The sequence below is a fragment of the Neovison vison genome, chromosome 11, assembly GCF_020171115.1.
Source record: "Neovison vison isolate M4711 chromosome 11, ASM_NN_V1, whole genome shotgun sequence".
In the NCBI taxonomy this organism is placed as follows: domain Eukaryota; kingdom Metazoa; phylum Chordata; class Mammalia; order Carnivora; family Mustelidae; genus Neogale; species Neogale vison.
In genome coordinates, this window is record NC_058101.1 from 148845724 (window position 1) to 148871075 (window position 25352).

A 25352-nucleotide genomic window follows, 5' to 3' on the forward strand; every position below is an offset into this window, starting at 1 on the left:
GTATTTCTCTTGTGTCAGGTAAAAAGAAATTTAACAATTTATTCCTGAAAATCTACGGTTAGATCAGTTGATTATATAAAAAGTTCAACTTCTTTTAAGATTTATTTATTTATTTATTTATTTATTTATTTGAGAGAGAGAGAGGGAGCGCAAGTAGGGGCAGCAGCAGAGGGAGGGAGAAGCAGGCACCTCGCTGAGCAAGGAGACCAACACGGCGCTCAATTCCTGGATCCTGGGATCATGACCTGAGCAGAAGGCAGATGCTTAACTGACTAACTCACCCAAGGACCCCCCAAAATTCAACTTTTAAGCTATTATGGTGAATTATCTTATTGGGGTATTGCCTGGAACTCTTGGTTTCTCATCTTTTTCTCTTCCCACTTATAAACTGATTTCATAGTTATTAGAATCCCACTAAGAAAAAAAAAAGTCCACTAAGGAGATAAAGAAGAGGAAGTAACTCAGATCCACTGTTCTAGGCTTTGTCATTGCACTCTGAGCCACCACACACAGAAATACCTTACCTATCCACATCCTGTTTCCTATAGCAATTGTGCCTTTTTCTTTTTGCTCTGCTATAGTTAAATGAAGTAATGTATGCCAAAAATATAATAAGACACCCAGCATCTACCAATTCCCTGACAAATCTGAGTTTTCTTTTCTTCTTTCCTGTATGATAGTTATACATATACCTATATTCATGTACACAGCTGGACTGGGAATTCAAATGTAAAGTTTTTACAGTGTACCTAGTTTGTATGTTCTATCTGTTGCTGCATCATCAGTTTTGAGTAACTCAGACTAAGGCCATTGCTGTGTAAGATCTCAGTCTTTTTTAAAACATTGGTGGTAAATTTCATTTTGCTCAAGGTTATCATGAAAGCCATGGGTAAAATAGGGAATGCATTTTAGACTTCTAAAGCTCTGGACCAGGCACCTGTGTGGCTCAGTCATTAAGCATCTGTCTTTGTCTCAGGTCATGATTCCAGTGTCCTGGGATCGAGCCCCGCATCGGGCTCCCTGCTCAGTGAGAAACCTGCTTCTCCCTCTCTTACTCCCCCTGCTTGTATTCCCCATCTCTCTGTCTCTCTTTCTCTGTCAAATAAATAAATAAAATCTTAAAAAAAAATAAAAACCCTCTGGACCAATTAAGCATACTGTCAAGTTCATCTATCTTCCTCTCCGTAAGTCATTATACTCGTAGATTTGTCTTGAAATTTTGCATTATCTTTACTATATGTAATGCTGAATGGATCTGTTCTACTTACCCTATAATAACATAACCCTAAATTTATATAGCACTTAATATTTCTACAATGTGTTTTTACAGATCTTATTCCAGTCGATGCTTACTATGACCTGTAAAACAGAAATCATTATCTCAGATTTTAAGATGAAGAAATGGGCTCGAAGAATTAAAATGATCCTTAGAAAGGAACCATCAGAAACATTAAAAGTCAATACTTTCTAAAAAGCCACAACAGATTGTGAGACAGTTTTACTTTGAGGATTTGCTACAGATACTTCACATTCTCCTTAAGACCTAAAACAGATTGTTTTATTTCTTCTTAAATTATTCAGGGTCTAAAACCAATCTGATTAACACTATGCATTCTGATATTTGAATTTATTTTAATTTGACCTGATACATGCCTCATGGTCCCTGTGAACACCGGTTTTCTAATAGGTGAAGTGTCTTTTTTAAGCAAGTTATGAAAGTAAAGAGCAACAAAAAGGTTTTTTTATGACCAGTGATAGAGCTAACCGTAAGTCTAGTGAGTCTAGTCTGCCCATGCAGTTAAGGGAATATCACACTTGCTTTGGACTTTAAACTCTCTAGAACACATCTAAGACTTCAAGAGCAAGGCAGAAAATGTCTCTGAATAGTCAACTCACAATATGTGGCCTGATATTTTCACACTTGACTCAAAGAAGCCCTTATTTGGAGTCTATTTACTCTTATTTCCCAAACAATTCTAATTTTATTTCAAATAAAAACAGTGGTAAGAAGAGAGTGGGGTTAAAAGCAAAGACCTACAGAATGCAGAAGGGATAGATAACAATGGGCAGTCAAAATATTCAAATTCAGGAGAAACCAGGAGGCAAGGTAGTGAAGAGACAAAACGTTGAGCCTATTTCTATAACTATTTATAATATAGCAGAAGTGTACCTGCAGTAAGATTATAAAACGTTTTGCAAGTCTTCAGGGTGATGTCATAATAAACCATATATAATATGGAAAGAGGTTCCTGATGTATTGTTAAAAAGAAAACCAAGTAGAAATTTATATAAAGCTGTAAAGGATGATTATAGTTCCATGTATACATGTCTAGATATATGTCTAGGAAAAAGTCTAAAGTATATATAGCAAAATGTTAAAAATGATTTATAATGGCAGTGATGGATTTATATCTTTTGACTTTGTTTTACATTTTTTTGTGTAAATGCTTTACAATGACCACTATTATCAGGGAAAAAAAAAAAACAATTTCCATTTAAGAAAAAAGAACAATGGCCTACATCACAACTAACGTGGTTCAATAATATTGATTTAAATGGCCAAACATGTTATTCTAGCTTATCAATAATTCAAAAATGTCCCCTTAATAATGCAATGGATTTAAAAATCCAAACAAAGGAGAATCAAGGTGGATTCTCTTCGGGCAGAAAGGAACCAACCATTACCCATGTTGCTGGTTCTTCCCCTCATGAGTTCTTCTATCATTTCTTCATACCATGACCAGAAATGAGTTGTTAACTCTTGGGCAAGCTATAAGCAAGGCAGGTCCAGAGACAATGGGGCAGGTGGCTAGAGGGATAGGCAAGGCTCACCACCAGTGTCCCCATGTTCAGTCTATGGAAGAATTAGTTCAGAGTCACAAGGTACAGGAAAAAGCTAGCAATTTGGTTGTGCTCATACTGTGCTAAGCAAAAATTAATGTCATTCCCCTCTCCTTTGTGAAATATGCTAGGTAATCTTCCCTTTATGTCATTTGTGATTTAATTTGGCTTTTTCACTTTCATGCTGAAACCATTGTTTCTTTATAGAGAAATGAAAGAGGTACTTCTATTTGGATCACCTTACAAGGTGTCTAGACAGACACCTCAGCCACACTTCCTGTATCTGTCTGGAGGCCACAGTTGGAGTGTACCTGTCCTACAGTAATATTTTGCTACAAACTAATTCTTATAGAAATGGCAACACTTTTTCACAACCTCCACTACTGAGTCATTTTTAAGAGCCCATTCCATGAATGGGAGAATGGTAAGGAACAATATTGAAAACTACCTTCATGGCACACTATTTATGCCTTGTCTTTAGTATTGCTAATTGTACTTCCAGCTGAAAGCTTTAAGTCTACAACTCTGCATTAAAATACCTGACTGTAAAGGTTATTTTTAACATAAATAGTCTAAAATTTTTTATAATGCTAGTAATTCCTCCACCAGATAACAAACTATGCACATTTTTTAAAAAAATAAATGCATATACAGGGGTGCCTGGGTGGTTCCGTGCATTAAGCCTCTGCCTTCAGCTCAGGTCATGATCTCAGGGTCCTGGGATCGAGTCCCGCATCAGGCTCTCTGCACAGCAGGGAGCCTGCTTCCCCCCCGCTCTCTCTGCCTGCCTCTCTGCCTACTTGTGATCTCTGTCAAATAAATAAAGAAAAAACTTTATATATATATATTTTTTTTAAATAAATGCATATACATAGTTAAAGAATAATAATAATTCTTTAACCTAATCCCTTTGCATTGATACCTAATCCCTTTTCTTCTTTTTTCTTTCAAAAAGAAAATTAATCACATAGCAGAAAATAAATGTATATTCTTTTTATTTACACAAAAGAGATTATTTTTTATGCTTGACTCTGAGCCTTGCCTTCTTTTGTCTAGGTTATATCCAGATATATACTGAACTAACACAGATCTACCTTACCTGCTTTATCCTTTGTAAACAGATAATATTTTTTACAGCTATGTAAACCAGAAACTCTTCTTACATATATATGGCGGTATTTTTTCCCTTGTATTTTCAGTGCTTCCTGAACTTACTCTTGGCCTACACTTGTGAATGCATACCTTTTTTTAGCAGTGAAGATGCTGATTTAACCTGGGTATTTGCATGTCTAAAACATTCTAGCTTTTCCCTAAATTCATAGTTGCTTCAGACATACAAGGCTCTCTCATATGAGGGTACCAAGTGTAGTTCAGATAGAAAATGTGAAAGCAGTTTATTCCAAAATTAACTATTAATCCTTAGAAGTTAAAAAGTATGCACAAGGGAAAAAGAAAAAAAGAAGCAAAACATTTTCTGCTGTTGGTACTCCCAGAAACCCCCCCAGATTTCTTGCTTTCCTGGCTCTGCCAAGGCTGACTCTGGAGGAGTCTCAGTTTTTTGATGTTTTTAAGGACTGTCATGCTGAACTTGCAAGGACTGAGTCCACAATTCAGAGCAAAGTCTAAAGTCACAGGGGCACTGAACTGCCCCAAGATGGTCTGCTTCTCTGAGTACAGGTCGAAAGAAGTTTTGCTAATTTCTAGCTCCTGGTCAATGAGGTTGTGAGGACCACCACGCTGTGACACTACGAGAGACGGGCAACCTCATCCATTTACAGGACACATGCAGAGCTGAGTCTAAGTCACAACATTTTATACAACATTGTATATCAGTACTGGGTGCTAGACTATTACACTGTATTGATAGTGTAGGAACACTTTAAACCTCCTAATTCTAGATAAGTCCCACGTCTTATTTTTTTGGCATCGGCTTGTCCATGCTTGAAAAACGTAGCTCCTTTTTTCACATATTTTAATAACAAAGTAGAATTCCTTACTGAGTTTCCACATAGAAAATTAAGTGAGGATTTGAGATAAAAGTTCTACAGGTATTGAGGTGAAAGTGAAATAATTTCCAGATGATTTTCTCAGTTCTCAGTTTTATCCTTTTGGTACTAAAACATCCCTAATGTTTTCAGACATATTTTTTTAAACTAAAAATAATATGTACACAAACAGTACAAATATTTGAATAGTACAAAATAGTATAAATATCTATATTTATATAATATTTAAATAATTATTCAAATAAATATTCAAATATACAAGAGCATACAATAAAAAGTGGAAGTTCTCTCCTGTTCCCATCCATAGTCCTATCCCACATGAAACCAAAAATTGTTTTTACATAAGCAAACATTAGCACACACACATATATCTTGCTGTACTTATGTCTTCCATTCATGTTTAAAGTCCTGGAGGTCTGGGACATAGATAAATTTTATTTACGTATTGTCCAATTTTTAACCTTTATGTAAATGGAAGCTGTTTAAAATTGTAGTTTGGGCTGTGTATGCCAGATAAAGACAAAGAGGAGATAATTTGGCTAATTAAGCTGATACATTCAATCAAATCATATAATCCTGATCATAATCTGTGTTAGAATTGATATGCCTCCCAACAATAACTGGCATATGGTAGATGCTTAAATCATAGTGGTTGAATAAAGGGATAAACCCAAATTCATGAAAAAGTGACCAAATCTCAAATTCATCTTATGATTTGTAGAGGCTGCATGCTTAGTCATAGTCATGATTCAAAAAATAATATTGATCATGGTTGTGGGTAATTTGGGAGGAGACTTTTGAAATTAAAAAATAAATGTATTTTAGAGTTTATGATCCACAGCAAATAACCTCAGAGAAAAATGGCTTTGGTCTCTTTATCTTTGAGTATTTGCATGAAAGCATTTTGTTCATATTTTTCTCCCCATAGAATAAAACAAAGGCTTATTTTTTTTAACCATCATCTCTTTTTTAAAACTGTGCAATCCCATATATAAAAATAGAAAGCCAGGTTGAGCCTGCAGTAACCTAGGAAAGCTCTGGTGTAAGAAAATAATTATACTTCACAAAGATGATTAATGAAAGGAGAAAACGTTTTTGAAAGTGAAGAAATACTATGAATGATGCTCTTTCAGTATTCTTGACTAGTAAATCAAGACCTGCTATATTCAGAGAGTGTCTCATTTAGATCACATTATTGTGCTTCTCTTGCTTCTCATTTTCCAGTTGCTAAATATCCTCATTACCACATACATCAATTTAGGGAACATTTTATTGCTTGAAAAGAGAATTTATTGCTTAAAAACAGCAAAGCTGTTTTTGTCTTATGTTATGTAAACAGGCTCTTAAATAATCACTTTAGGGATCAATTTAAAATAAAACTTGACAACCTCAGGATTAGGTCCTAAATTCTGTGTACATAACACATGTACCTAATAAATAGATAATTATAAGTAAACAAATACATATGTGTATATGTGCACGTATATATGTATATTAGTTGGTGAGCTATAGATGAACACCCAGAGCTCTCTAAAATAAGAAAAAATATTTTGACTCATGTGGTATGGCTAGTTAACATGTATCCATCTTCTTGATAATGAAGTAAAATAGTTTGATTTCAAATTCGGGCTCATCATTTATTGAACATCTCTTTCTTGCCCCCGGTGTTATGTTAAGTAACTTATCTCTCATTTAATCTCCCCAGTACCCTCACAAGATAGATATTATCCCCCATTTTATAGATAATAAATGCTAAGTCTTGGTGACATTGAGTGAAATTGTTATTAATGTTATTAGCACTTGAACATTCTAGGGAGTCGTATGGAAGGATAAGACCATAGCAAAATCCTAATCCTTACGAAATTAAATCAGTATTAAAATTATCCTTATGTATTGATCGCCACTTTGTTAAAAATTACATGTTTCTCTGGAATGCAGAAGATATTTAACTTAAAGCAGAAATTATAGGAAATATTTGGAAGCAGCTGTTTATATAGGGCACATGTAAAAGGTAAGTCCCACAGCGTAAGGAAGGCAAGTAGTTCAAATGACCGAATGATGCCATTGATACTTTCAGGAATCAGAAATCACTTTCAACTTCGGTTGGATGACTCATCTGTAGTTTTGAATGACTAGAGTCACCGAAGACACTATTCTTAATAGAAAAATTATCCGCAGATGCATTCTGTCTGAGCTTCAAATAAGTCAGTCTGCTGGGCACTTTGCTCGTCATTCTCTATCTGGACACAAACATATTGTCTCCATGTATGATAATGATTCAGACTTTCTTAAAGGAATTTACAAAAAGTGGAAATGAATATGCATATATCCAATCTGCATGGTCTCAGCCCAAATCTATGGGAAACTGCCAGAGAGGTGAAAACATGTATGAAGCGCAGAATAGGTATCAAACCTGATCTCATTAGCAGGAAACCAGGTAGTAAAATATGCTGAACATACCTGGTGCTTAACCCAGTCAGGTTTCCAGAAGCTTGAGCAGTAGCACAGAACCAGAGAAGTCAGTAACAGTGGCATTTCAGCCCCTTGAAATCCCAAGCCTACATCCAGGGTAAGGGATAACTGCTAGAATGACCAAGGATCACAGTGTTTTGTTCCTTAGGTGTGTTATTAGGATGCTGTGCATTTGAAGGTGTGCAAGTAGAATGTTTGGCTTTCACTTTTCTTTTTTGTTCAGTAGATTAAGAAAGTGAACATGGGAATGTATTGTTTCGTCGGGCGGCCTAAGCGGAGGGAACTTCAGAGCCTCCCAATCATCATTTGTTAGCGATGCCTTCAGGATTCGGTTTCCAGCTTTGACTTTCTTCTTCTTTCTACCTCTCCTTTCACCCTCTGTCCTCATTTTCTTCCTCATTTGCTTTTATTTCTTTGTACAACTTATAGAATTAGCTCTGGGTGCTCATCATATTCCTCTTGGTTTTTTTCCCAGCCCTGCAATATCCTCCACCTATGACTTTATTTACATTACTTAATCCTACTTTTGCCTTCTTTTCCATTCTCCGAGGTAGTTTCCAAAAACTGTAATATCCTTCAGTGTGTTTATTCAAAAAGCGTTTGAAAAAGGATAACAATACTGTTATTAAAGCAAGCCTACATCTTATAATAAGAGTGGGTTGTTTTTTAAGATTTTCTTTTAAGATTAAGATTTTTTAAGATTTTATTTATTTGACAGACAGAGATCACAAGCAGGCAGAGAGGCAGGTGGGGGATGGGGGAGAAGCAGGCTCCCTGCTGAGCAGAGAGTCCAATACAGAACTCGATCCCAGGACCCTGGGATCATGACCTGAGCCGAAGGCAGAGACTTTAACCCACTGAGCCACCCAGGCACCCCAATGAGAGTGTTCTTAATACCTGTCGTTAGTTATATCTAATAAATGTGCTAAGGTGTGCAATTTGTTATGGTTAGAAATAAAATTCTCTGAAACAGAACGAGGGGTTATGATGTCTACCCAAAAAAGCCATGAACATTAGAAACATCTGCTAGAGCCTGGGTGGCTCAGTGGGTTAAGCCGCTGCCTTCAACTCAGGTTATGATCTCAGGGTCCTGGGATCGAGCCCTGCATCAGGCTCTCTGCTCAGCAGGGAGCCTGCTTCCCTTCCTCTCTGCCTGCCTCTCTGCCTACTGTGATCTCTCTCTGTCAAATTAAAAAAAAAAAGTCTGTTTCTTGATTTCTCTCTCCATCTCTACTCTCTCTATCTCATTTTTTTAAAATAAATAAATAAATAAATAAAAATAAAATAAAATAAACATCTGCTAGAAAATAAAATCCTGCTGAAGGGAGGGAAATGAGCTTCAAGGAGCTAGCTATCCTCTCTCTTTTTAAAGATTTTATTTATTTATTTGACACAGAGATGGAGCACAAGTAGGCAGAGGGAGAGGGAGATGCTGGCTTCCCGCTGAGTAGGGACCCCGATGCTGGGCTTGATCCCAGGACACTGGGATCCTGAACTGAGCCAAAGGCAGCCACTTAATCCACTGAGTCACCCAGGTGTCCCAACTAGCCATCTTCTCTTTAATCATCTGGTGGGCACTCAGCCATGCTCAGGACAGGCCCTTGGTGGAGCTGGCCGAGTTCCAGCCAGAAGCATCTTTGCTCAGGAGAGAGTCAGCTGAGGACCACCGTGGAAGCAATTAGGATAGACTGAAAACGGCTGTGGTCTCTGCTTCCTGTGATGAAAGTGGAATATGCACCAGTTGGCACAGCATTAGAACAGATAATAGGTTTCTTGAGACAATGACTTTCTAGTCTTTTTAAGAGACTAAAAAGAACTACTGGAGTTCAAGAATTATTTGGGGGAAGACCTATAATGGATTTCTCATTTTCTTTTTTTAAATTAATAAATGCTGCCCTGAATCAAAGTCTCAGTGGCCAGAATTATGTATGTAGATGAATTAAAGACATCAAAGGCAAATTCAGTTTTTCTCTTTTGTAGTTTATTTTCAATAAAATAAATCTGTAGATCTTAACCCAAGAGATCTATAGATAGAATTCAGAGGCTCAGTGAACTTAAATGGAAAAAAAAATGTTATCTTTATTTTTACTAACCTCCACCTAAACTGTAGCTTCCCCCCCCAATTATAAATGTAAGTGACAAACAACAACATGGCCAGCAGCACTTGTGGCTTTGTAACTAGTAGAAATAACATATATTTTAATATCAAATTATAAGAAGTGTAGAGATGTGGGCGCCTGGGTGGCTCAGTGGTTAAGCTGCTGCCTTCGGCTCAGGTCATGATCTCAGAGTCCTGGGATCGAGTCCCGCATCGGGCTCTCTGCTCAGCAGGGAGCCTGCTTCCCTCTCTCTCTCTCTGCCTGCCTCTCTACTTGTAATTTCTCTCTGTCAAATAAAGAAATAAAATCTTTAAAAAAAAAAAAAAAAAAAAGAAGTGTAGAGATGTCCAAGTATCCTTTATAGTCATTACTTTGAAATTTTGGTGGTAATTACTGTTGGAAATTTCTTTTGTAATAGACTTACAAGATAATTCATATACCATAATCATTCATATCCACCCATTTAAAGTATGCAATTCAATGGGTTTGGGTATATTATTAATTTTTTAGACTGTAGTAACATATAGAGCATAAATGTGCTGTTTCAGCCAGTTTTACACATATAATTCAGTGGCATTAATTGCATTCACAGTATCATGCAACGATCACCACTGTTTTCTATTTTTTTTATTTACCCCAAACAGAAACTCTCTAATCATTCAACAGTAATTATCCATTCTCCCTTTCCCCCAGCCCCTGGTAACCTCTAATCTACTTTCTGTCACTATAAATTTGTCTCTCTGTGTATTTCATATAAATGGAATCATACAATATTTGTCCTTTTGTGTCTAGCTTATTTCACTGAACATGATGCCTTAAAGGTTCATCCATGTTTCAGTATCAAATGTATCAACTTCCTTCTTATGGCTGAAGAACATTCCATTGTGTCCATATACTATGTTTTGTTTTTCCATTCACCTATTGACAGATACTTTGTTTCCAACTTTTGGCTGTTGTGAATAATACCATAATTAATTCATTTGGGTCTATACCTAAGAGTAGAATTGATAGGACTCATATGCTAATTCCATGCTTAGTTATTTTTAGTAGCCGCCAAATTGTTTTCCATAACAACTTCAAAAAAGTTTTTAATTTTCTGATAATTGCATTTTAATATAATTGAGTTTTACATAATCCTATGCATTTTCGCACATACATTCAGAAACATTGTTCGAAGAATAGGACCAGAGGCTTCCCCGGATTGCCAAAACACTTCCATGGCACACAGGCATAAACAGATGTGAAGAGCTCTGCACACTAGCTTCCCTTTTGTCTAAGCAAATCAATTTAAACCTGTAATATCCTGGCAAGTGTTTGATGTCTAGAACTAAATGAGAAATGTTATAAAAATAGTGATTTTGCATTATCTTGGAAATTCAGTACAGTTGAACTAGACTAATGACCAAACTTTTAAAGTGCTTTCAGAACCGAATTTTCTCAGTTGAAAAAGTAATAGTCATCTTTACCAACAAAAATGTTGAGAAAACATAATATCCATTTCAGTGGGTAAGTAGAAACTCAGGCCTTCAACATACAAGAGCATAAGGGCTAATTAGCTGGAGATACTTTGAAAAGCCAGATGGCAGGGATGTGTGCGTGGCTCATGCGTTAAGCCTCTGTCTTCCATTCAAGTCATGATCCCAGGGTCCTGAGATCAAACCCTAGGTCTGGCTCCTTGCTCAACGGGGAGCCTGCTTCTCCCTCTTCCTCTGCTGCTCCCTCTGCTTGTGCTCTTTCTCTCTGTCAAATAAATAAATAGAATCTTTAAAAGGAAGGGAGGGAGGGAGGGAGGAAGGAAGGAAGGAAGAAAAAGAAAGAAAGAAAGAAAGAAAAGCCAAACCCAGCCAGATAGCTCATGAGATGTAGTTAAGTAATCAATCAGTTATTTTGGAGTTCTGAAAACAGAATAAAAAATATAAATTCTTCAACAATTTACAGCTCTCTTTTAGAACTATAGTCAATTTAAAACATCATTAAGTACATTATTTTGCAATTGTATGCAACCATCATCTCTCTGTATTTTCAAAACTTTCATTACTCCAAACAGAAGCCATGCAGCCATTAAAAGTATCTGTCAGCATGACTGTATCATTTATGTACAGTTTCACCTAAACTCTGTGTTTTACAGTTAGAAATACATTGTAGCCACTTGCTCAATTCAGGTGTTTAGGATTCAGAATATGATTGCCGTCAACTATGAAAAATAATGCACAGGAAGAACTTGGACTCAAATTTCAGAAATGGCATAGTACTTTTCTGACTTAAGTATCACTCATTTAATTAACAAATGTTTATGGAGTACCTGCTGTATACTAGGCTAATGGGATAGGACAAGAAAAAAGGCATAGTCCCTCCTGTCAAGGAGCTTATAGTTCAATGGGGGATAAGTTTGAAGGCAGGGTAGGGCGCCTGGGTGATTCAGTTGGTTAAGTAACTTCCTTTGGCTCAATCCTGGTGTCCCAGGATTGAGTCCCAAGTAGGACGCCCTGCTCAGTGGGGAGTCTGCTTCTACTTCTGCCCCTCCCCTGTCATGCTCTCTTTCTCGCTCTCTCTCTCAAATGAATAAGTAAAATCTTTTTTAAAGGTGGGGGGTGGTTTACAGGATAAATGCTATATTAAGATTCATCTGGGGCACCTGGATAGCTCAGTTGGTTAAGCATCTGCCTTCAGCTCAGGTTGTGATCCCGGATTCCTGGAATCAAGCCCCACGTGGGACTCCCTGCTCAGTGGGAAGTTTGCTTCTCCCTCTCTCTCTTCCCTGCCTCCTGCTCTCTCTTTCTCAAATAAATAAATAAAATCTTTGGGACAAAAAAAAAATAGCTTAGATTGTTATGAGAGCAAATGTGCAAGGCATCTTATCCAGGACTCAGATGAGGCTTCCCAAGAAAGTGATCATCTAAGCTGAGACTTGAATGAGTGAGATTTAGCCAGGTGAAGGGAAAAGAAAAAGAAGAGGCATAATGGCCAGAAAGAGCGATGGTAATTTGCAGACTGCTGTTGAGCTCACTCTGACCACAGAGACCAAAGAGCAGGGACTGGAGCTGACCCAGTGAGCAGCCTCCAGACCAGGAAGGATGTTCTAAATGTGTCAACAGACTTTATCCGGAGGGTGATGAAGAAAGAGTAAAAGTTCAGGCAGAGTGCTCACACGATCACCGGGTGTTCTGGGCACATAACTGTGTATTACAGAGAATAGACCACAGGTGGAAATAATAATAGAAAGGGGAAGATGAAGGAAAATAAGTGAGAAATAATGCTTGTATAACCTTAAGTGGTAGCAACAAGTGTGGAGAGAAGTGGATAGATTTTTTTTGATTTGTAGGAACTAGAATGGACAGTTCTTGAATTTGAGGGAGTAGAGAGAGGCGGCCAAGCGTGATGCCTGGTGTTTCCTTTCCAAATATTATTACTATCTCCCTAATACGCCGTGTTCTCTCGAAGTTCTAAATGCATGTGGGCAGCCACTGGCCAGTGACAGGTGGTCCGTCTCCCACTGGAACAACAAAAGAGACAGAAAAACATAACCAGATCTAAGAACACAAGCCTAATGGATACTGCCTTCTGTGCAAACTAGGCTGAGACCCGAGGAGGCAATGGTAACTGAGAGTCATGCTAAGACCAATAGTTTTGATCAAATCTCTCGAATGGTCAAGAGAGTAATCAAAAAGGGGGACTATTGACATAAATTTCTAAGCCCGAGATGGAGCTGCTTCTGCCCACGGTGCCGCATCTGGGAACTGAAGCTTAGATAACTTTCATGTCCCTGCAGATGTCCGGCTTGACCAGAAATGCAGTGCGCCAGGGTCATCCAGGCTCCACACGCCAATTCTGGGCCTTCTTGCCCCAAACAAGGCTGACTACTTGACCCCAATCAATCAGATATTCTCTATTTATTCCTTTCTTGCTCTTTATTCTTGAACACTGTTTTATTTTTTTAAATATTTTATTTATTTTAAGAGAGAGAGCGCACAAGTGAGGGAGGAAGGGGCAGAGGGAGAGGAAAAAGCAGGCTCCCTGCTAAACAGGGAGGCCGATGTGGGGCTCAATCCCAGGATCCTGGGATCCTGACCTGAATCGAAGGCAGATACTTAACCAACTGAGCCACCCAGGTGCCCCATTCCGTGGTCTTTATCCTACAAAATATTCTTGCTGGGGCACTTGGGTGGTTCGGTTGCTTAAGCATCCAACTCTTGATTTGGGCTCAGGTCATGATGTCAGAGGTAGTGAGATTGAGCCCCACGTCGGGCTCTGGAATCAGCGTGGAGTCTGTTTAGAATTCCCTTTCTCCCTTTCCCTCTGCCCCCCGCCCCGCTAACTAAATATATAAATAAATAAACATACAAACAAGTAAAATCTTCTAAAACAACACAAAACTCTTGCCCTCCACCCCATTTTACAGATCTCCTAAAGGGGACTGTTCACTTCATAAAGTGTTCCATGAAATTTGTTTGTATCACCTAAAACAAAGTGATGCCCAGATTGCTAACACGAGAACCTGGGTGACCTGGAGGCAAAGAATAATGAGTTCTTCTTGGAAAATATTGTGTGTCAAGTTCTCATTCCAGAGTCAGTACTTCCCAGCCCTATGGCCTTGGGCAAATCTTACCAGCTTTTTGAACCTCTGTCCAAAATGGAGACACTGATTTCTGTCTGGTTCACGGGATATGAGACTCTAAAAAATTGTGTTCCTGAAAGCCCTTTATAAACTATACAACTGAAAAGAACTGGGACTCTGATCAGTGCTTCCGGACCTTATTCAGTGTCATCGTTGCTATCATGAATTACCATTTGGAGCTAGGCTTAGCAGGAGAGTACAAGCCTGGGAATCAGGAGACCTGCGTGCCTGCTAGCTCCCCGATGGAGGAGGACTGGTGCTCTCCTAAAAAATGAAGACATTGAGGGCGCCTGGGTGGCTCAGTGGTTAAGCCGCTGCCTTCGGCTCAGGTCATGATCTCAGAGTCCTGGGATCTAGTCCCGCATGGGGCTCTCTGCTCAGCAGCGAGCCTGCTTCCCTCTCTCTCTCTCTGCCTGCCTCTCTACTTGTAATTTCTCTCTGTCAAATAAATAAAAATAAAATCTTTAAAAAAAAAAAAATGAAGACATTGAATTGTTCATCTCCGAGGGCCCTTCTAGCCCTAAAATTGTGAGAATTCTGGGGACACCTGGGTGGCTCAGTTGTTAAACGTCTGCCTTCCGCTCAGGTCATGATCCCAGAGTCCTGGCATCGATTCCCGCATCAGGCTCCCGGCTCAGCAGGGGGCCTGCTTCTCTGCCTGCTGCTCCCCTTGCTGGTGGATACGCTCACACTCTCTCTGACGAATAAATAAAATCTTTAAAAAAATTAAAAGAATGCTGTTAACTGCTTTAATGAAATCTATTGGATAACCAGCATGATCTTAGTAGGTCTAAGGGGGATTATTCTTATGGAAAGCAGTTTAAGAATTTTCAGTCATGTTAACCTACTTTATGGAGGAAAGAAGGCTTAGGCTATCTGAGAACCATTATTACACAAATAAGTACATATGTGATTAATATGTTACTTGATAAATGTGAATGTGTTTGCAGAAACAGTATAATTGAATATGACTAAGGGAATATAAAATGTGGTTCACTTGGTGCAATAAACAGTCAAGGTATGAAATAATTCTAGCATCTCCTGTTGGATTTCATTTTGTGGATTGAATACATAAAGCTTGGTTTTCCCTTGTGCCTTTAATTGCAAACAGCAAGAAATCTGTAAAGCGCTAAACAATTCCCTGCTAGTTATTTTACATTCTGTGTTGTTGAATATAATCAGCCTCTTCTGGGGCTTCCTCTGCCCCTCAGTTTTTGTTTTGTTTTTTAAAAAATCTATTTATTTACATGAAATATATGTACATAAAAATACATGAAATGTAAATACAATATTTTAATACCTTTATTGAGACATAATTCGTATATTATACAATTCACCCATTTAAAGTATACAGTTTTGGGGTTTTAATACATTCCCAGGATATACAATCATCACCACAATCTTGTTTTCTAACATTTTCATTGCCCCAGGAAAAAAACCCAGACTTATTAGCAGTCACTCTCATTTCCCCAACCCACTTCCCCACTCCAGGCCTTGCCACCACTAACCTACTTTCTGTCTCTATAGATTTGCCTATGGTGGATTTTTCATAGAAATGGAATCATGGAATGTGTGGTCTTTGTCTGGTTTCTCTCACTTAGCATAATGTTTTCAAAGTTCATCCACATCGTAGCATATGTCAGTACATCATTCCTTTTCTGGATAGTAATATTCTGTTACATGGATGTATCGCTTTTCATGTATCCATTCATCAGCTGATGCACTTCTGGCCTGTTTCCACTTTTTGGATGTTATGAATAATGTTAGGAGCAGCCATGAGCAAGTGTTTGTGTGAATGTATGTTTTCATTTCTCTCAGATATATAGCTAGGAGTGGAAGCTTTCCCCTCACTTTGAAGAAGCCAGGGCAAGGGGAGGGGGGCCTGGGTGACTCAGCTGAGCAACTAACTCTTGATTTCAGGTCATGATCTCAGGGTCATGGGTTTGAGCCCTGAATGAGGCTCTGTGCTCAGACGGGAGTCTATTGGAGATTCTCTGCCCCTCTGTCCTTCTCCCTGTTCACACACACACACATGCTCTCTCTCTTTCTCAAAATAAATAAATCTTAAAAATAAAATCAAGGTGTAACCTGTGCTGTCCTTGATGCCTTGAGGAACACTTTCTTCAGTTGAAAGACTAACAATGAGCTCCAACTAATAGGAAATCAGTTGAATTTCTTTTGAAAACACATATTAGGCATTTTTTTAAAAATAATTATATATTTCTTTGAGAGCTGGGAGGAGGGGCAAAGGGAGAGAGAATCCTCAAGCAGACTTCCTATTGAGCCTGGAGCCTGACGCAGGGCACAATCCCAGGACCCTGAGATCATGACCAGAGCCGAAATCAAGAGTTGGTCGCTTCACTAACTGAGCCACCAGGCGCCCCAGGGCCAAGCACTTTTCAAGTGTGCACAAATCAGTTGTTCTCAAGTTTGTTCTTATAAAAGGGTCAGAAATCTTAGCACAGTGCAGGAACGAGGCTCAGGAACCTAAGATTATAGTCTGCTTTCTTTAGAGACTTTGTGACTTCTACAATGCTTATTGCAAGTAATACCGTCATTAATACAGGGTTTGTGTCCATGAGCTGGGGTCACGTGAGAAGACTCGGTAAATTTGGCACAGGTCTCCTAAGCAGGGTTTTACTTTCAATTAACACGTTTTTCTGTTATGAAGCAGAATACAAAAATCACAGGGAAGTTTTAAGATATCTCCAAGACTTCATAGCTCACCGCCTCATAGCTCTGCCCCAGGTCCATGTTTCTCACCTCTCTTCAGGACAAGTTCACTGTGATACGTCCTTAAGGTTATCTTGGTTGTGAGGTTTGAGAAGCACTGATGGAATTAATTTTTTTCCATATGGGTGTGATATGACTTCAAAATAATTTAAGTGGTACTTCCTGAATGAAATCCCATAGAACTGGTTGTTAAAAGATATTGTTGTGTTAAAAAGAAAAATAAAAATCCTGTGTTCAAATAAGCTTGAGAAATAACGGGTTCGACAAATGTATAGTTTCTTTAATTTAAAACTTCTCAGATGCCAGACAGTTCTCTTATCTCTTGCTCAAAATGGAAGATCTAGAACTACCTGCTACCACCTCCAGCCTTAGGCCTGCAGAGCATTTCAAAAAAGTTAAACCTTTGCCTTTTAGTTCAAAGTTAAGTTAACCAAAACAGTTAATTAGAAACCCTCCCCAAATGTTAATTTTAGAGCCCTGCGGAGATATTCGCGAGAGAGTCCTCCCTAGATGTAAAACACTCTAATTTTATGAACCACTGAAGACAGTTTTGTCCGCCTGCAAGGTTTTCTCCTCTCTCGTTTGTTCATATGTGACAGTGTTGGGATTGGTAATGCCATTTCCTTAACTGTTTCACCTGGGTTGTTTTCTGATAAAATGGCTGCATGCTGGCAGACACATTTTCTATGATTAATTAAGCATGAAAGAGTGATTTTTTTTTCTATACAATTTCACCTTTCAAGTTTTAAATTGATTTTCCCTTGCAGCTCCAATTTTTTTCTTCCGTGGACTCATTTGTTAGGAAACAGAGTCCTACCCCGGAACCTGCTAGTGCAAGGTATAACAGGGATATTTGGAAGGGGTGTCTGACAGGTCTCTACAGAGTCTTCAGCGGCGAGCTACAGCCTGTACCCCCAGGACTCAGTTCCCCTGGTGTAGAAATGGAGGGAACAGCCCCACTAGGGCTATTCTCACCAGCCATTCCTCCCTGCGAGCTCCGATGTATCTCTTTAACTCTGACCTGTTTCATTACGAGGACCAGCATACCCCGCACTGTTCACTGCCAAGGAGTACGCTTGAAGTGTGGTTGTCTGGCAAGTTTAGGAAAGTTGAGTCTTCCCTCCGTTTGGCAAGAGTGTCAAATGCCCCAGAGAACAGGGCCACTCCAGCTGAGTGGATGGCATTGTTTTACTCACAGTTGTTCAGGATGAACATGGTTATAAATCATATGGCAGAACATGTAAGCCATGTTTAACTGAGAGCAAGCACAGCTAGAAGACTAGAAAGAATCAGATCCACTCTAATTTATCTCTTCCTTTTATTCTTACCAACAATCATTTTATTACTTTTTTCATTTCACCCCAAGTTCATAAATGTTAATTTTTTTTTAAGATTTTGTTTATTTATTTGACAGACAGAGATCACAAGTAGGCAGAGAGGCAGGCAGAGAGAGAGGAGGAAGCAGGCTCCCTGCCGAGCAGAGAGCCCGATGCGGGATCCCAGGACCCCGGGGGATCATGACCCAAGTCAAAGGCAGAGGCCTTAGCCCACTGAGCCACCCAGGCGCCCCTCATAAATGTTAATTTGTATACAAAAGATTCTTCGGTCTGTTGTTCTGAAGTCTGAATTTAAATCAGTGTCTGTCTTGCTAGCACAAACTTGAGAGATTCTCCGCAGGCCTTGAAGAGCAAACAGCCGCACCGCAAACTACCTGTTGAATGCCCCCACGTGGAAAGAAACTTCAGGAGGCTTTGAGAGGTGGAAGGCAGCATCCAGCCAATAGCCAGTGAGAGGCTGGGGCTCTAGGTCACACAACAGGAAAATGAATTTCGTCAATAATCTGAATGAGCTTATGTTCTGAACAATAGCATCACAATAGCGGTGTTTGGTTTTGAAAAGGAAAGGACTCTTTATTATTACTATAGAAACCTAGTAGAAACAGAAGAGGAAAGGAATCAACACAGAGATGAAGGTAATAGCAGGCAAGAAATGAGAATGAGGCAAAGTTACATCAAGTTGTGTACTTACAACCCTCATTAGCTGGAGAAGGCCCCGTGAAGACAGCCTGGCTGGAGTCCTGACTGAGAGGCCTGGCAGGGTGTCCCCCTCTCAGGTGAGACTTCCAACTGACCGTCTCCATAAGGGCCGTATTCATAGGGCAATTAACAGGGTTTGAAATTAAGCATTTGTTCACCTATGTGCAGTTAAGAGCGAGCTACATTTCCATGTTATCATGTTTCTAGATTTTCAAGAAGTCTGGGCTACGTGTGCCTACCTCCCCTCCCGATTCCATTCTGGGGGACTAGCCCAGCCTGGAGCAGGAGGGGATGTGAGACAAGACTTGTGGCTGGTGCGATACAGAACAGAAGGGCCAGTTCCAACCTGGAGGCCAAATAATATGTTTTGAATAGCCAGGCTCCCAAGATTATTCACACAGCACGAGTCCAAGAAACTAACATTCCTTATCCTGCCTATGTGCGTGCAGGCCCCTGTGGTCCGTTATGCGGGACAAATCCCAGAAGCATCGATCCCTACGGAATGGCTTGGAAGCAGATTCTTCCTAGTCAGGATTTTGGATAAGACTGCAGTCCAGCTAACACTGTCTTTTGAGACCCTGAGCCAGGGACTCAACTAAGTCATGTCAGTCTTCCTGATCCACCGAAACTATAAGATAATATATGTGTGCTTTATTCAGCTTCTAAGTTTGTGGCAATTTGTACATGACAGTAGCAAATGAACACAGGAACCACTCTAATAATTACATCAGAGCATCTGGGTTTCAGTTTTACCACCAATGCCTGGTAAGGTTTACCAGGACCATATGATTTGCTGGATGCTAGAATCAACCATGCAGATTTTTTTTCTCCAAGCTCTTCATGTCCTTAACAAGCAGACAAGCGTGATACTGTGATGTATAATAGGAATGCATATATTTGGTCTTCTTCCCATTTCTAGAACAGAGCTTCTAACACCCTTTGCATTTCCTGTGATGAGAACAATAATGGTGTCTTATGTTATGTTAATGAGGTGACTCTGGAAAGTCTGAGGACAGGGGCTGATTGCCAGGGGAGCCATCCAGGTGTTTAGAACTTTCAGTTCCACCTCTCTAACCCCTGTAACTTCCAGGAAGGGAAGAGGGGCCTGAATCAATCATCAAAGACCAGTGATTGAATCAATCATTTCTTTGTAATGAAACCTCCATAAAAACCTAAATCGTCCATTAGGAGAGTTTCAGGTTGGTAACAAGTAGAGGTAGAAGGAGAGGGCATGGAAACTCTGCACCCCTTCCCACCTACCCTTCCCTATGCATCTCTTCCATCTGACTGTTTCTGAGTTGTACCCTTTTCTAATAAGCCAGTAATCTAGGAAGTAAAATGTTTCTCTGAGTTCTGTGAGTCACTCTATCAAATTAATCAAACCCAAGGAGGGAGTCATTGGAATTTCTGTCTATAGCCACCTGGTCAGAAACACAAGGGACAGACTGGACTTGTGAAGCCAGTCTTGGGGCGCCAGGGTGGCTCAGTCAGTTAAGCATCCAACTCTTGATTTTGGCTCAGGTCATGACCTCAGGGTGATGAGATTGAGCCCCACATCGGGCTCTGTTTTTAGCGGGGAGTGTGCTTCTCCTCTTCCCTCCAATCCTCCCCTACTCTTCTCTCTCTCTCTCTCTCTCTCAAAATAAATAAAATGTTAAAAAAAAAATAAAAAATAAAGTGAGGGCAGTCTGATGGGAGAGCCCTGTGGGACCAGATGCTATCTCAGGGTAGAGAATGTCAGAAGTAAGTTGAATTATAGGACACCCAGGTGGAATCAGAGAATTGCTTGGTAGTCCTGGAAAAATTGCACGTTAGAATTGGTGTCAGAATTATAGCAAACATGCATGGTCTTCACCTCAGTTGTTCAATTCACACTACCCAAATGGACTGAGTGAAATTTCTTTCTTTTTTCTTTCCTTTCTTCCATTTTCTTTCCTTTCCTTTTCTCTCTTTTCTTCCTTCCCTTACTTTTTTCTTTTCATTGTTGTTACATAAACGAACTCAGTTATGACAGAATAGCCATGTTTCAAACCATCGAGTTTCCACTGGTGTTTCAACTCCTTCAGTCTTCTGATGGCGGACATTACTGTGACAGCAGAAGAGGTTGTTGTGGGTTTGGGTACCGCCAGCTACCATTTTCATGCAGGAACCACAAAGCCAGATCCCCACAACTTGTCTCTTCATCTTGGTTTAGCCACAGAAGAAGCAAGTGTGCTTGGCATGCTGATTCAATATTCTTCACCATTTTCCTGAGGGAAGAACAATAATGGGTTCCATATTTACTGACGATTCTGACCTTCTTGGTGCGTTTAGTCATGTCATCACAAACTAGGTCTGAGTCCAGAGAGCTGAATGGGATTCATTTCTATATCCCATTAAATTTCCCAGCTTTATTTTCTATTGTTCTTTATGGCCTTTAGAACTCATGTATTCATTCTTTTCTTCTAAAGGAAAGGAAAAGTCCATTTGAAGGAATGGCTTAATTATTTTTAAAATTATGTCTTTAGAGCACACCAGGAAAACCAAATAAAGGGAGGAAACTGGCAACATTTTTTTAACTTTATTTTATTTTTCCAGTGTTCTAAGATCCATTGGCAACATTTAATATTAAGTAAAAGGTGGTGAGATGTTATATGCAACTGGGGACTTATGAAAAACACAAAAGATAGAAAAATAAAATTCAAACCATTAGTTCTTCAGAGACTAAAATAAATGTAGCACTAAGAACTGGTCCATTGAAATGGAATTATAATAATATTAAAGTACACGATTCCATTCAGTGCTTAATTGATCACTTAGCCCTGTATCATCTGTACTATCCTTTCCTCATTTATCTTCAAAGAAGTATGGAGAGAAAGAGACTTGATTTTAAGATGGCTTTTATTTTTCTCTCACAGGCCAAAGGACTTCCTAATGTCCTTATTGGGTGCTCACAATTCTAATTAATATAGAAACCGGTTCTTTTGAGGGTCAAAAGAACTCGTGAACAAAAGAAACAGATGCATGGTATTTTACTTTACTAATCAGTATCCACTGAAGTAAAAGCAAAGTTACTCTCTGTTAGGAAATGAAATCTAAGGTGCCCCAGGTGCCAGCATCCTGTGCTGTGCCTCTGAATATATACCTCCCTATCCTGGGCGTCAGGTACTTTCCAGTGAAATGCTGAGTCATCTTACCTGAAGTATTTGGTATTTGAAAACTGCGATGCTGATTTTTTGTAAGGCATGTTTCACCCATCCTCTGAACTCCTATTGAATTCAGAGGAAATCAAAAGTTCCTATTTTGCTCAATTCATGTACAGCAAGCCAAATACTTAAAGAAATTTAGCAAATGATAGAGAAATTATCTAATGATGAACATTAACTCTTTGCTTCTATAGTCTGTGACAATTAGAGGAAAACTAGCAAGTGTTAAAGTGGGTTGAGAATGGGATCTGTTTTAAAAACCACTCAAGAATCTTTTTTTTTTTTTTTTTTTAAGTCCCAGTTTAATACTGTAGAGTTATATTACTTACCTGGCCAAAAAAGAAAAGAAAAGAAAGAGAGAGAGAGAGAGAGGATTATCTCCTATTTAAATAATGAATAATATAGAGACATATAAAGATTATTAAAAGAAATACTGAGACCACTGCAATGGTCAAATAAGTGAATGCTGAGTTTACTGACTTGTTAGGCAAGGAAATACACATCAGTGAGGAAATTCAGAGTGATTCACTGAAGAGGAAGAGTCAGGGACCCATACATTCTAAGAAAGGGAAGTTCACTCTGTACTAATTAAGGACCAGAGCCTACATTTAGGAGAAGGTGAAATGATTCTGTAGCCCTGATACAACTGATTATAGTAAGCCCCATTGTTCATTGACTGTGGAAGACTAGCCTACCAGTCACTGATCATCTTTAGATAGTGGGTGCTTTCCATTCATAGCAGTTGACCAGTTGTGGCTGGCTAGAACCAATGGTGGGAGGTACAGCATCAGCTTTCAGTATCTCCTGGGCAAGAGCTGCTGTGAATACAAAGTTCATTTACAGTCCCTCCTATGAATTTTCATCGATCCAGACAAAATGCAGTGACTCCAGAAGGATAGGCAAATTGTTAGATTTTTGGGTCTACAGCACTGTTTTGGTGAGGGGGACTAGTTTTATCCAATATTACTATCTTTATCAGGGTCCTTCCAGACTCCTTCTGTTCTATAACCTTCAGATGCATGACAGCTGGAATAGTAACTGTAAGATATGTATGATTTTGCTAGCAATCAACATGACAACAGCAGTAATTAGGAACAAGGATAGAAAGATCAAAACTATGTATAGAATACCCCCAGCTAGAATCCTGTTTTGCCAAGCCCAGCCATGAAAGTAGATGCCATAGATTGGTTTATTCAGTTTTAACAACCAGTTGTTTTGTTCTGAATTTTATGCAAGTCCTAGGAACTGGTCCTAAAACTTTCCCCCAGAAGCAACAAAGAATGCTAACCAGTGTGAACACAGAAACTTGACTTGCCAGTAAATAAACTAAAGAAATTTGGCTATCTAGTACCATCATATCAGGTACATGAAGGTTCATGTATGAATCGTTTACTGCATGTATAGTTTCCTATGCAATGACAGACAGGAAGAGAGGAAGACTTGTATACAGCTTTCTAATGTAAGTACTCTGAGTCATGTTTAAAAGCCTCATAAAAAATAAAAAGCGAAGCGTGTCTTCAGCTCTTCTAAGAAGGCCTACCTCTTCTCAAAAGTGTATCAGAGAAAAAAAAAATAAAAAAAAAATAAAGTGTATCAGAGAAATGGACCCCTAGAAAAGAAAACCATGGGCCAGTGTCCACATATAGATGCAATAAAATACTAGCAACCCAAATTCAGTAGCACGTTACAAAGATTATACACACCATGGTCTAGGAGGCTTTATCCTGAGGACACAAGGATACTTCAACATACATGAACCAATCAAGGTGATATGTCACAATAACAGAATAGAAGAAAAGAATCATATGATCAACTCAACAGATGCAGAAAAAACATTTGACAAAATCCAGCATCCATTTGTGATAAAGAGTCATAACAAATTAGGCATAGCAGGAACATATCTCAACATAATAAAGGCATATATGACAAGCCACAGGTAACATCATGCTCCATGGTGAAAAGTTGAAAGCTTTTCTTCTAAAATCAGGAACAAAACAAGGATGCCCACTCTCACCATTCCTGTTCAACAAAGTAATGGAAATCCTAGCCAGAGCAATCAGGCAAAGAAAGAAAGAGAGAAGGAAAGAGTGAAAGAAAGAAAGATCAGAATTGGAAAGGAAGAAGTAAAATTGTCTGATTTTCAGATGCTATGATTTTATAATATAGAATATCCTAAAGAGGTTTTCTGAAAGCCTCAGTGCTGATCAGAGGTTGCCTGATAAACACAGTGAGCAGAGGAAGAATCTAGGATCTAGAACATGAGTATAACTAAAGAAAACTTAGTTACAATGTTTCACACCAGTGAGGCAGAATCTGTAACCACAATCAAATGCAGGAAATTTTCACAAGGAAATTCATCAGTCGCAGAATCTTGTTCTGATTTTTTTTTCTGTAAACAACACCCTCATTTTGCTATCCTTATTAAAATGTGAAACTGACTATTTTGTAAAACTAAGATTTGCAAGCCACAGAATTTAAGTTAAAAAAAAAAAATCTAATCCTGAGCTCCAGAAAATACAAAAGGATATATCCTAACACTTTAAGTAATCCTTGCTAATACATCTCTTCTTCATCTCAAATTTTGCCCTGGATAGTTTTGAATGTATATTTGGTCTATTTTATATAAAAACTCTCTAAAATCTTTGTGTTGTATCTCTAATCTTTCCTAGCATTTTCAAGCAGTGGTAAAGGTTCAGTCAGTTTTAGAAGCATAGATTTTTCTTTTTCATCTATTAATATTGTCTTTTTTGAAGAATCTGAGTTTAAAGCTTCATAAAAGCTCTTTGGGCAAATTAGGTGGATTAAAATGATTCATCTCTGTCACTGGGGAAAGGGATAAATTCTTCCCAGAGAATTCACGTTGCAGTGGCTGTGTGCTAAATACATCTGAGTGGATTACAACAAATGAAAACAGGGTCCAAACATCTAAATACGATTAAAAGGACATGTTGGGAGACGCTTGCATCTAGAATAGTTTCAGAAAAGCTTGGTGTATCAGAGAAAAAAAAAAGAGGGTAGGGGTCAAGGATTATGGTGACTGTATTAGTCACGGTTCTGAACCCAGAAACACAGAAGAGTAGGAGGGGTGTGGGGGTGTGTGTATGTGTGTGAGAGAGACAGAGACAGAGACAGAAACAGTGACAGAGAGACAGAGAGGTATTGGCTCACACAGTTGCGGAGCTGACGAATCTGTAGTTCAGGTAAAAATTGCAGTTTTATGTCTGAAATCTTCGGGGCAGGCCAGGAGGTGGGAAACTGAGGCAGGTTTCCATGTTGTAGGCTTGAGGTAGAATCACTTTGGGGAAGCCTGTCATTGCTCTTAAGCCTTCAAATGAGCGGATGAGGGCCATGCATGTCATGCTTTA

The 25352-nt window shown here is 39.0% G+C and overlaps 1 protein-coding gene and 1 pseudogene across 1 annotated transcript in view; one reads left to right on the forward strand and one right to left on the reverse strand.

Moving 5' to 3' along the window:
* FREM3 (FRAS1 related extracellular matrix 3) overlaps positions 1 to 25352 on the forward strand; it is an 82744-nt gene that overhangs the window by 9845 nt on the left and 47547 nt on the right. The window lies entirely within an intron of this gene.
* Positions 12836 to 21119, reverse strand: LOC122889668 (annotated as a pseudogene).